The sequence below is a fragment of the Gigantopelta aegis genome, unplaced genomic scaffold (assembly GCF_016097555.1).
Source record: "Gigantopelta aegis isolate Gae_Host unplaced genomic scaffold, Gae_host_genome ctg5549_pilon_pilon, whole genome shotgun sequence".
In the NCBI taxonomy this organism is placed as follows: domain Eukaryota; kingdom Metazoa; phylum Mollusca; class Gastropoda; order Neomphalida; family Peltospiridae; genus Gigantopelta; species Gigantopelta aegis.
The window spans coordinates 2801-14876 of record NW_024534482.1 but is presented as its reverse complement, the minus strand read 5'-3'; the positions used below and the strand labels follow the sequence as shown (position 1 = coordinate 14876).

Sequence of the window (12076 nt, the reverse complement as noted above, 5' to 3'; positions counted from 1 at the left end):
TGACAGAATATATTTTGGTCTGGATTGTTTTGTTGCCCAATTTTTGTCATATTTAATACAATCATAATTCTGTACCTGAACAATGATACCATTTTATTATATTCTGTGCCTAGTGCAGTAGAAAAATATCTCACAAATATCTACAATATAAAGGAAAGTATTCAGTTTCATTTATTCAACACATCGTTCATACTTTTGTAGCTGAATAGACATTTAAAAATGAGTAGGAGCACTACCTCAGCTAGTGATGATATATTAACAATAATACCTTTGTTTCTATTAAGATAATAAAATAAACTGTCCAGGAGTTAGTTACCTAAATGTTATACAAGTATACACAATATTATAGTGATATCTATCATATTGATTCAAATATTACCATAAGTGTGTATTCAACATTACATCACATTATGTGCAATTACAACACTATATTTGTATCTATTACATAACATGTGGTAGCTACAAATTAATGCCAGTATCATTCCATAAATTTTGGTAGGCTAGCCATAATAAAACAGATGACTTACTTCTCACCATCTTTGGTAAACAAGATGCGTCATTTGTATCATGGCCTGACAATTTACTTCAATTATATTGTGATGATGCTGAGAGAGAGAAAGAAAATGTAAAATTTAGCTATAAAAATCAACATTCACCTTTTCATCAATATTTCCAAACTGATCTGGAATTGTGAAACCCAATCCAAACATTGTTAAACTATTAAATAAAGATATAATTATAATAACTATTACAATAGTACCTAGTACACCAATATCTAGGTCAGATATCTCTGATTGAATATCTTTCATACACTGACTGTCCCTTAGTTAAAATCAACAGCAACAAACGTACATTACAATCAGGATATTTACTCTCTATATAATAAATATATCAACTACAAGTAATGATATAATAATAAATATACCAATTTCTTCTTCAACTTTTTTCAGTTTCTCTTCTGAACGACTCATAATAACTACATTAAGACCAAGACGAGCCAACTATAAAAATCATTATAACACATTTTAATTTCAAAGCAATCTACCTCTAGAGCATATCCTCTACCAATTCCTTCAGAAGCTCCAGTAATAACTGAATGGAGTAAAAATCTAGTCAGTTTAAACAATCTCACTCACTTGCCCAAGAGCCATATTTCTTGAGATTAAGTCGTGATATGCCACAAGGAGCCAAAAAATAAGCACAAAACACACTTCCTAGTCCCCATAATCTCTGAAGAAGGATATACACAATGTAGACGGCACCTACAACAGTAGCTACATTACGATAGAAACTAAAAACGTTCACAAAGATCCAGCATCATGAAGAAAGAGGGAGGGGCTTATTACAAATGTTAAAATTATTGTTTGAAAAAGGAAAAGCTACTGCTAATTAAACATCACTCTAAGTTATTGGTTCTTTTCACGTTGAGCCTTTTTCTGAGCTGTGCTTTTTTTTTTTGCATTGCTCAAAAATTTATAAGAGAGTTTAGATATAACCAACTCAGGCATACTTCCAAACACAAATCGCTAAATGGTGAGAGAGAGAGAGAGAAGTCCAGACTTATGTTAAAACTCATAGTCAATTTACTTGAAGTTCATGTACAAGACAACCCTTGTATGTTTGCGTACTCCAATAGTTGCTACAGCAGATCTAGTAAAAGCCACTGGGTTAGGTGCCCACCATTTTGGTCGTTTAATACCAGTCATTGCAGTTGCTACAAATCTGGATAAACACCCTAAACAAGATACAATAACACACTGGTAGTGTAGATAATATTGTCATGCAGATTTTTAACTCATCAAAAACTACAATATTACCTGAACAATAATTCCATTTCTCTTGTATTCTGTCTGTAGTGCAGTAGAAAAAATACTTTCACAAATACCTACAGAAGAGAACATTACTTATATAACTGAGCATACAGGTTTCATACCTTTGTAGCACTATAGATATTTAGAAGTGGAAAGTAGGATGTATAGCAACCAATGAGGAGAGATTCACTATAATTCCTTGTTCCTTTTCCTTTAAAACAATAATAATATATCATCTATAACTAAAGTTAAATAACATTCACTTATCTATGTTATTTAATTTGACTCAGTACAACTAGACCATCATTATTAGTTTAAACTAATATCATATCATATTATAATGATACGGGGAATTGCACATACTTTTTTTAAGTATAAGAATTTAAAAATTGTTCAAAAATTTGGTGTGAATGTAGCCATGTAATACATAGACAATAAAATGATGACTTACTTTTCAACCATCTTTGGTAAAACAAGATGCGTCAGTGTATCATGGCCTGGACAATTTACTTCAATGGCATCTCGATCAACGCTATGGAGTTCAGAGAGAGAGATATTGTGATGAGCTGAGAGAGAGAGAAGAGAGGAGATTTGAGATAGAGAGGGGAGGAGAGAGAAGAGGAGAGGGAGAGAGATGAGGGAAGACAGAGATAGGGGGGGGAGAGAGGAGAGAAGGGCTGAGAGAAGAGAGAGGGGGAAGGTGGGGAGACTTATTACAAAACCTACATGGTTATCATGGTGTTACAAACATATCTGGTATCCAGAACTCATTCCAACATTGTGAACTATTAAATAAAGATGTAATTATAATAACTATTACAACAGTGACCTAGTACACCAATATCTAGGTCAGATATCTCTGATTGAATATCTTCATACACTGACTGTCCCTTAGTAAAATCAACAGCAACAATACGTACATTACAATCAGGATATTTACTCTCTATATAATAAATATATCAACTACAAGTAATGATATAAGAAAAAATATACCAATTTCTTCTTTCAACTTTTTTCAGTTTCTCTTCTGAACGACTCATAATAACTACATTAAGACCAAGACGAGCCAACTATAAAAATCATTAAACACATTTTATATTTTCAAAGCAATTCTACCTCTAGAGCATATCCTCTACCAATTCCTTCAGAAGCTCCAGTAATAACTGAATGGAGTAAAATTCTAGTCAGTTAACAATCTCACTCACTTGCCCAAGAGCCATATTTCTGAGATTGGGAAGTCGTGATATGCCACAAGGAGCCAAAAAATAAGCACAAAACACACTTCCTAGTCCCATAACCCTCTTAGAAGGATATACCAATTGTAGGACAGTACCTACAACAGTAGCTACATTACGATAGCAAACTAAAACGTTCACAAAGTTCCAGCATCATGAAGAGGGAGGGGAGGGGCTTATATTAAAGGTAATTATTGAAAAAGGGGAAGGAAATCTACTAAATAAACATCACTCCTAAGTTATTGGTTCTTTTCACGTTGAGCTTTTTCCTGAGCTGTGCTTTTTTTGCATTGCTCAAACTTTTTAAGAGATTAGATAAACAAGTCAGGCATACTTTCCAACACAAATCTAAATGGCGAGATGGAGAGATGAGAAGAGAGGAGAGAAGACAGATGGAAGAGAGGAGAGAGGAAATCGGAAGATGAGAGAAGGAGAGAGAGAGGAGGGAGAGAGTTACACTTTAGGGTAAACTCTATAATATAAATCAATTGAACTTAAGTTCATGTACAAGACAACCACGCATGTATGTTGCTGTACTCCAATAGTTGCCACAGCAGATCTAGTAAAAAGCCACTGGGTTTAGGTGCCCACCATTTTGGTCGTTTAAATACCAGAATTGCAGTTGCTACAAATCCTGGATAAACACCCTAAAACAAGATACAATAACACACTGGTAGTGTAGATAATATTGGTCATGCAGAGTTTTAACTCACAAAACTACCATATTACCTGAACATATAATTCCATTTTTTCTTGTATTCTGTCTGTAGTGCAGTAGAGAAATACTTCACAAATACCTACAAAGAGAACATTACTTATATAACTGAGCATACAGGTTTCATACCTTTGTAGCCACTATAGACATTTAGAAGTGGAGAAGGATGAACAGCAGCCACCAATGAGGAGATATTCACATAATCCCTTTGTTCCTTTTAAAAACAATAATAATATATCATCTATAACTAAAGTTAAAAAACATTTACTTTCTATGTATTTTATTTGCTCATTACAAATAGAGTATCATACCAGATTATATAAGATAATACCTCATATAGTATTATTTAAAATGATCTCATTGAATATACTGAGAGAGTAGGTTGTAGAATTTTAAAATCTGTGTTCAAAAATGGTGTGGATGAAATGCAGCCGTTATGGTAATGTTACACAGATAGACACTAAAATGTATGACTTACTTTTCAACCATCTTTGGTAAAACAAGATGGGTCAGTTGTATCATGGCCTGACAATTTAGATTCAATTATATTGCGATGATTGCTGAGAGAGAGAGAGAGAGAGAGAGAGAGAGGAGAGAGAGAGAAGAGAAAGGAAATTGTAAACTTTAGTTATAAAATCTGTAATCACCTTTTCATCAACATTACCAAATTGATCTGGCAATGTTGAGAATCAATCCAAATTCCATTGTTAACTATTAAATAAGATATAATTATAATAACTATTACAATAGTACCTAGTACACCAATATCTAGGTCAGATATCTCTGATTGAATATCTTCATACACTGACTGTCCCTAGTAAAAAGCAAACAGCAACATACGTACCATTACAATCAGGATATTTACTCTCTATATATAAAAATATATCAACTACAAGTAATGATATAACTAATAATATACCAATTTCTTCTTTCATCTTCTTTTTTCAGTTTCTCTTCTGAACGACTCATAATAACTACATTAAGACCAAGACGAGCCAACTACAAAAATCATTATAACACATTTTATATTTCAAAAGCACTCTACCTCTAGAGCATATCCTCTACCAATCCTTCAGAAGCTCCAGTAATAACTGAATGGAGTAAAATTTCTAGTCAGTTAAAACAATCTCACTCACTTGCCCAAGAGCCATATTTCTTGAGATTAAGTCGTGATATGCCACAAGGAGCAAAAAATAAGCACAAAACACACCTTCCTAGTCCCCATAATCTCTTTAGAAGGATATACACAATGTAGGACAGTACCTACGACAGTAGCTACATTACGATAGCAACTAAAACGTTCACAAAAAAGAGATCAACGGCTTGTCTTGCAAGATCCATGATGTCTTTAAAGGTCAAAATGCAGATAAACAGGTCCAAGCTAGTTAATTATAGGAGGCGTAGTCTCATTAGACCTATAAAACTAGATTAACCAGATGGAGGAATGGTCTCGAGCGGTAATGAGTTGGACAACTCTGCTGCTCTCACATTCTAAAGAGGCGTCTGAATAATCTTTATCGCACTCTCGTTAAATCTTGATATTAGGTAAGCATTATTAAGCTTTACTATAGGCGTACAAGCTGCTATAATAGATCTATTAATAATAATAACATATATTAATAATATTAGAACAACAATTGATTGTGCCTCTAGACCAAATTTAGAGATAACTAGTATATTTTATATTTTATTTTAAAGTATGATTTATCTCCTCTACTAGGCAGAATTGTAGTCTTTGGAAATAATGGATCAAAAAGATTTGCATGTGACTTGATATCAGAGACTATTAAAGATCAGGTCACAGAAGACTTACTAGATAAGCTATCATCAGCTCTGAAGTTGCTGAGAAACCTTTGTGCTGGTGTGGCTAGCAACCAGACTAACATTGGGTATGCAGGACTAAATGTATCATGTGACATCACATGATTTTCACATGACAGAGAGGAGGTCTTTGTAGAGAAGATCAGCAGACTGATTCATTGGAGTGCAAGAGCAACCTCAGAATTTATCGAGTAATCTAACAAATTGTAAACTAATTAATTATTCTCATTCACTTATAGTTATCACATTAGAGAAGACAAGTGTCCAACTTTTGGGCAACATCTGTGTTGAAAATAGAGTCGGACAGACTATTATATGGAAGCAATATTATCCACATATCATTTCTAGGGTACTTATTTGTTGGTTTCAATTCAATTACGTTTGATTTCAGTTGCTTTTAATGGGAAGACTATAATATTAGCAATCTAGGCTGTATGGTTCTTATCACATGCATTCGGAATTCACAAGAGCGTTTGTTAGCGTTCATTTCAATAAAATAATATTATTTGAACACTTCTTTTGTTAGGTCTGAGTTAACAAATGATGAGAAAAGTAATAGAATATATTATAACAACTGTTCTAAATGTGTTGAAAATAGCGTGAAGACACAATGGAATGGATGTAAGTTAGTCTAATGTATTAATAGCTATTTCTCTACTATGTTATTTAGGATATTACTCTTGGAATATTTACTACAGACATGTTCACTCCAATGGTCTTGGTGATGTCATGCCACCTTGTGATAGGTAAAATCCAGTAACATATGCATCTATTTTGTTTGTATTTAGAACAGTGCTATTAGAATTAACTTGCTGGCCTATGCTGACAGTTCAGGTAAATATATGTGTAATAATTATAATAGTTATATTAAAGTATTTTGGGTAGAGGATATATTTCAATCTGGTCTGGATACAAAGCCCAATCTTTTCTTTAAAATTTGCTCATCTAAACTCAAATTTGCTGTTTTTACAATCTCAATTTAAACAAGCTAATAAGTTTGCTATTGTCAGAAGAGTCGTGTCTATTGTCTCTCTATCACTCTTCAGCCAATAAAGAAAAAGAAGTATTACTGAAGACATTCTTATCATTCTTAAGTCTTCTTTGCCAATGTTCTTCTCAAATTAATTTTACTTCAAACATTACAACAAGATCAATCACTTTTAAAATCTTCTCTTGGTGTGTTTACATAAACAACAGTTCCATCTTAATACATCATGTCTTTATTCCTTCAGACTATTGAGTTCTTTATCAAAACTTGATGGACAGTAATAGCTTCTGCTAGACATCTTAGTCCGCCATCATCATCTAAAAGAGATGCAACTGATCACCACTTTATGGTCTGAAAGAGATCTTGTACAATTGATAGGTAACTTATGCTATCATTGTCAGGACAATCAAGACAAAGTAAGGTTTTGATTCTATACTAAAATAATGTCATTTTTGCTACAGTCCATGATTACTGCCACTTTTGTTAATCAATGTAACATGATCACACTAATCCATGTATCCTTATGAATGCTATTGTAAGGACAGATTTGTAGATTATTGCTTAAAAGGCATCAAGATGAATGAATGAGTAATGTCTCCAATGATAGAGTAAAGTAATGTTGCTTTGATGAAGTAAAAGTGATGTCTTCATTGGTAGTAAGGGTAACGTGTTCTTTGATAGAGTACAGTAAAATTTTTAATGTCCCCACTTGTTGTCTACACTTTGTAGTTGCACACAATAGTCATGTATGATTCACCATTTGAGGTCATATTACCACACAAAAGGATGAAAACACCACTCTTCAAATTCCGAAATGCACCTGGACAGTTTGGATATGACTTCATGTGTAGCATTATACCAATATTGGTTTCATAATTCGATGGTGCTTGGAGTAATTTACGTATTGTTGTGTAATGTGTTTGGTATCTCATCAGTATATTGACAGCTCTTTAACTTAATTATGAAGTTTAAAGATTCTATCATTTCTTTGTTTGCTGTCATTGTATTTAGTCTCATTTTCTTTACTAAGTGTCCTTGCACATACAGTTGGGTATCAAAATCAGTAGGAGTGGCTTGTGATTGTCTGGCATGTGTTAGAGAGAAACAGTTTGTTAGTTAACTTATAACTACATTTAACTTTCAAAAGTGGCTATTTGACTAACAGTTAGATATCATGCAGTGGTCGTTTGTGGGCTATACGGAACGCTTGTGAGGAGAATCCTGCTAATCAAGCTTTAATTAAACAAGTTGAACAGAGGGGGTATTAAAACATGCAACAAATTGAAAGGAGAGTTTGGCTGTGAGGGGAGATGGAGATTGATGAAATGGGAAGTTGAGAAAAAGAATCAAAAATGATCCTTACAAATTATGAGGTGATTCTTATGTCCTGTAGACCCAATCTCAGCAACACAGACTCATTCCTGTGTTTATTATGAACTCATTTCTGATATCACTTTTGTATTATTGTTAATATTTGTGGTAGCAATTAATTTCCTTGTAGAATAAATATGGTGGTGGGTGATTAATCATGGAATAAAAATATTGAAACTAATATGTAAACACTATAATAAATATACTTCTTGAGTGTCATTTGAAAAATTCATTTCTTATCAAATTATTAAACTGTTTCCAGTCTTTACAAAACAGTATAGAAAAATTGTAACCGAGTTATAGCAATCATGCTGTAAAGCTATTTACAAAAAAAGGAAAAAAGTTAATTGAGTCTCACGGAACATGTGTACATTGTTACACTTGTAAGACAAGTATCGCACTCTATTGTGCAGCACCAAACAAAGCGACAATTACAGGATGTCTGCTGTACAGATGTATGAGTATTATATTCTCCATTACAGCACAAAACTTCACAGGCTGCAAGCGAGTTCCCATCATCTTCGTTGTCTGTCTTCAAATTCTGAGGAACACATTCACGACCAGAGTGTAATTTCGATTAGCAAGACAGTACTTCTTGAGTTCTTCATAAATACCAAGAGATCACTTGAAGGAGCTGTACGATCCTTCCAACCTGTCGTAAAGATGCTGGAGCTTCTCTGCTGACTTGAAGAGAAACTTTAACAGCATGATCATATTGGTTTTCACTCAGTACTGACTGTTTGCAAATCGGGAAGCTTGCGCCAGCAGGTTCTAGTAGCACATGATCCAGACATACCGTGACATTTACACTTTGTTTGCATGTTCATCCGTACAACCTGTAGAGCAAAAAGTATCCCATAAATAAACAGTTTGTATAGTGGGTACACAATTACACAGTCACTAATCAGGATTTTACTTAAGGTTGTTTATTCTGTGGTTGTTGTCACAGGCTTTTGTTATTTAAATATGTCCATTTAGTGTAGTAAAAGTAGCTAAACTAACGATGAGTGCGATTTCCTTGGTAACAATGATTTTTTATAGTAAACCAATGTCTGGTAACTGAGGGTGAGAATGTAATTATTTCAACAGAGACATTCACATTGTCTACAGCATTGTCTTTGTAATGCTTTGATATTTTATGAATGGTAGCTCAATAACAACTTCATTCTCATGGATAATTATATCTTACTAAGTGGAACAAAGTATACTGAATGTAATAGGAACAGAATTGAGGCTGCATACACGAATGTGGTGATTATACAATATAAAGCATTTAATAAAAGTCTTACCTTTCTTCCAACTCCGTTATTAGAGGATGCAATTTCACCCAAAGTCTGTTCCAACTGTTTCTCTGTTTTATTCTCAATTCCTTCTGTTTCACGAACATCGAGGGAAAACGACGAGAAAAACATGTTTCCAAAGTCAACATCATCACTACAGGCACCCCATTGCCATCCCTGTTGAGTTTGTTGTCCTTGAAGTCGAGTATCACATCCAACAATCAGCAAGTATACCATCTGAACAGGCTTTTGTAACTATGTGGACCATAAATGCCAGACGTCAGGGCATGAACAAATGCTGTTTCTTTTGATACTATGAAAGAAAGGGAAGAAGAAGGTATGTAACAGTTGGTTTCCATTACACTAAGTAAGTTGCACTATTTTGAGAATGTTGTTTCTATTAATATGGATTATTTAAACATGATTAGTTTCCATGGTAACAAACTTACGCCTTCGCAGATCTGAAGACGATTCACCAAAAATAGGTGGAACAGTGCTAGTACAATTCCATCTATCATTCCTAAATTGATCAACACATTGTTCATAGAATACAGGAGGAATATCATTGAGAGTGGACATCACAGATGGGAATTCAACACAGACATTTCGCTGAGCTTCATTAAGTCCTGGACTGTACTTGCAGATAAGTTGAGCTGAAAATGGAGTTGCTTCATCCACAGCAAATGAGATAAAGGCCCATATTATCAAGAGAAAGGTATAATAGTTTTTAGCATAGTTAAAAATTTCTACTTATTTTACCCAGTTTGTAGCACCACTTCCAAGACTAGTAAGCTACAGTATTCTCCATTTCTGCTGACACGTTTTGCAATGAAAATGCAAGCACTAACAACAACCCAAAAGGCAAACATTATTGGCCTTGAGGGCATTAGCATGTTTATGCCTTGCCAGTGGTATCATTGAAGTAAAGTCTTTTTATACTCTTCGTTGTGAACAAGACATCAACTTTTATACCACGCCTTGCTAACCGCGCACTGATAAACCACAGTCTTCTTGAGTTTAGAATTTTACAATATTGTATTATCATTATTATAATACAATATATATATATATATATGTCTTACCATGCAAGAAGTAAGAGCTTTCCAAATTGTAGCATAGCATTTGTCGTCCGATACATGATCTTGTTCTCTTCAATTAGATATCAATATATTATAATTATTAATATATTATATTCGTTTGCAGCAAGTTTTTGCTTAACTTTTCTCTTCACAAGAGTGGTGAGGGTTTTATTGTTTTAAGTCTTGAGCAGTACTGCGTCAACAGAGCAGATTTTTTATACAACTCAATTCTCACTGGACACTTGACTGCTTCTCCTGTTATAAACACAACACAGCTCCACCATGTCAGCAGTTGACCACCCACGCTTTGGTACAGCTGCTTACGTGCTAATTATATTCATTAATGTTACTATACAAACAAAATATTATTCCAAGTTCCTACAAAACTCAAACGAAAATAGTTCGTTTCAATATAAAATTATGCTATTCCTTAATGCAGCATGAAGTTTTCAATATATTAGGTCTGTAGGTAAAACAGGACAACCTTCATTGTAGAATAGGAATGAAAAGCTGGTTAAAAACAGGAATAGTTGAACAGATTCATCTAAGCATATATAGAAAAAAAATGATAGGAATGAGTAGACATCAAAAACATTATAAACTGTCCATATTTTCCAAGAACACAGCTGTACTTAATTTGATACTACACAAGTGTCATGTAGTGCCAAAACTATATTGATGTGATTTAATTATATTGATGAAGGAAGGTGAGTCAATTAAATTTTACTATGACAACTAGCCGGCAATCCTGATGACTGTTTTGAGTAACTGTACCACTTCAAGAGTGTGATCCATTGTTTAAGATTACTTTACTATGCAAGTTATTGTAAGTGCATAGATACAATAGTAATTGGCTTCTGTAAAATATTTTGGAAAGCATAGAGAGGATAAAATTGGCTTCAATTAAAAATTTCAAAGAGTCGTGGGTTATCTTAAACACAGCACGTGCATCGGTGTCTTAATGGAAAGAAACCACTAATTCTAATGGTTTTACGTTATTAGTTCAATTACTCTAACCTGAACTAAATGTAGGATCTCTTTCCGTCTTGTTTTATTATATTATTACTTCATTATGATCAACAAATAGATCATGCAATTCAAAGGTGAGATTGTTGCCAATGTACAAATCCACAATAGGAAGAGTCTATTAAAATCTAATTAAGGAAGCCAGAGACTTTACATATATAGCAACATGATGTAACCATTCCATTGAAACACTTTTCTAAGTAAGGATACATGGAGAGACATTGTACTTTAAAGGTTTTGATAATATAAAACTAGTCAAAAGATCTAGTTCAGTCCTCTTAGTGGTCATTTAGAAACCATCAAAGAGATTGGTTATCTTTTCTGCCTGGGAAGAGGAGGATAAACTATTAAGTGACATTCCTCACTTTAATTTTCAAACTTCAATTATGACAGACTTCAAAAGGATATTGCTTTGGTGTTAGACATTAGAACATTTTTGACTACAAAGGTTGCAATAGTCATAATGATACTGCTTGGTCTAAAACCTTGAACTTCAATAGTTTCTCACATTACAACCATTGGATGTAAACCTTACCATTTAAAACACATTTGAGTAGACCATAATTTCCTATAGACTTACCATAGGTTGTGCTGTACTGTCTAGTCCAGCCTCCTTCTCTAGGAATGAATTACTTACATAAATGTAACTAGGGCTTGGGGGTTGTGTTAAACAGGTGATACACTAAATTTGAGACTGGTGTCCACTACTGACTATAGGAACACATCAAAAATAATTACCACTAACTTAGA

At 33.7% G+C, this 12076-nt stretch overlaps 1 pseudogene; it reads right to left on the bottom strand.

Moving 5' to 3' along the window:
- Positions 1-1583: 1583 nt before the first annotated feature.
- Positions 1584-9458, bottom strand: LOC121366399 (annotated as a pseudogene).
- Positions 9459-12076: the final 2618 nt, after the last annotated feature.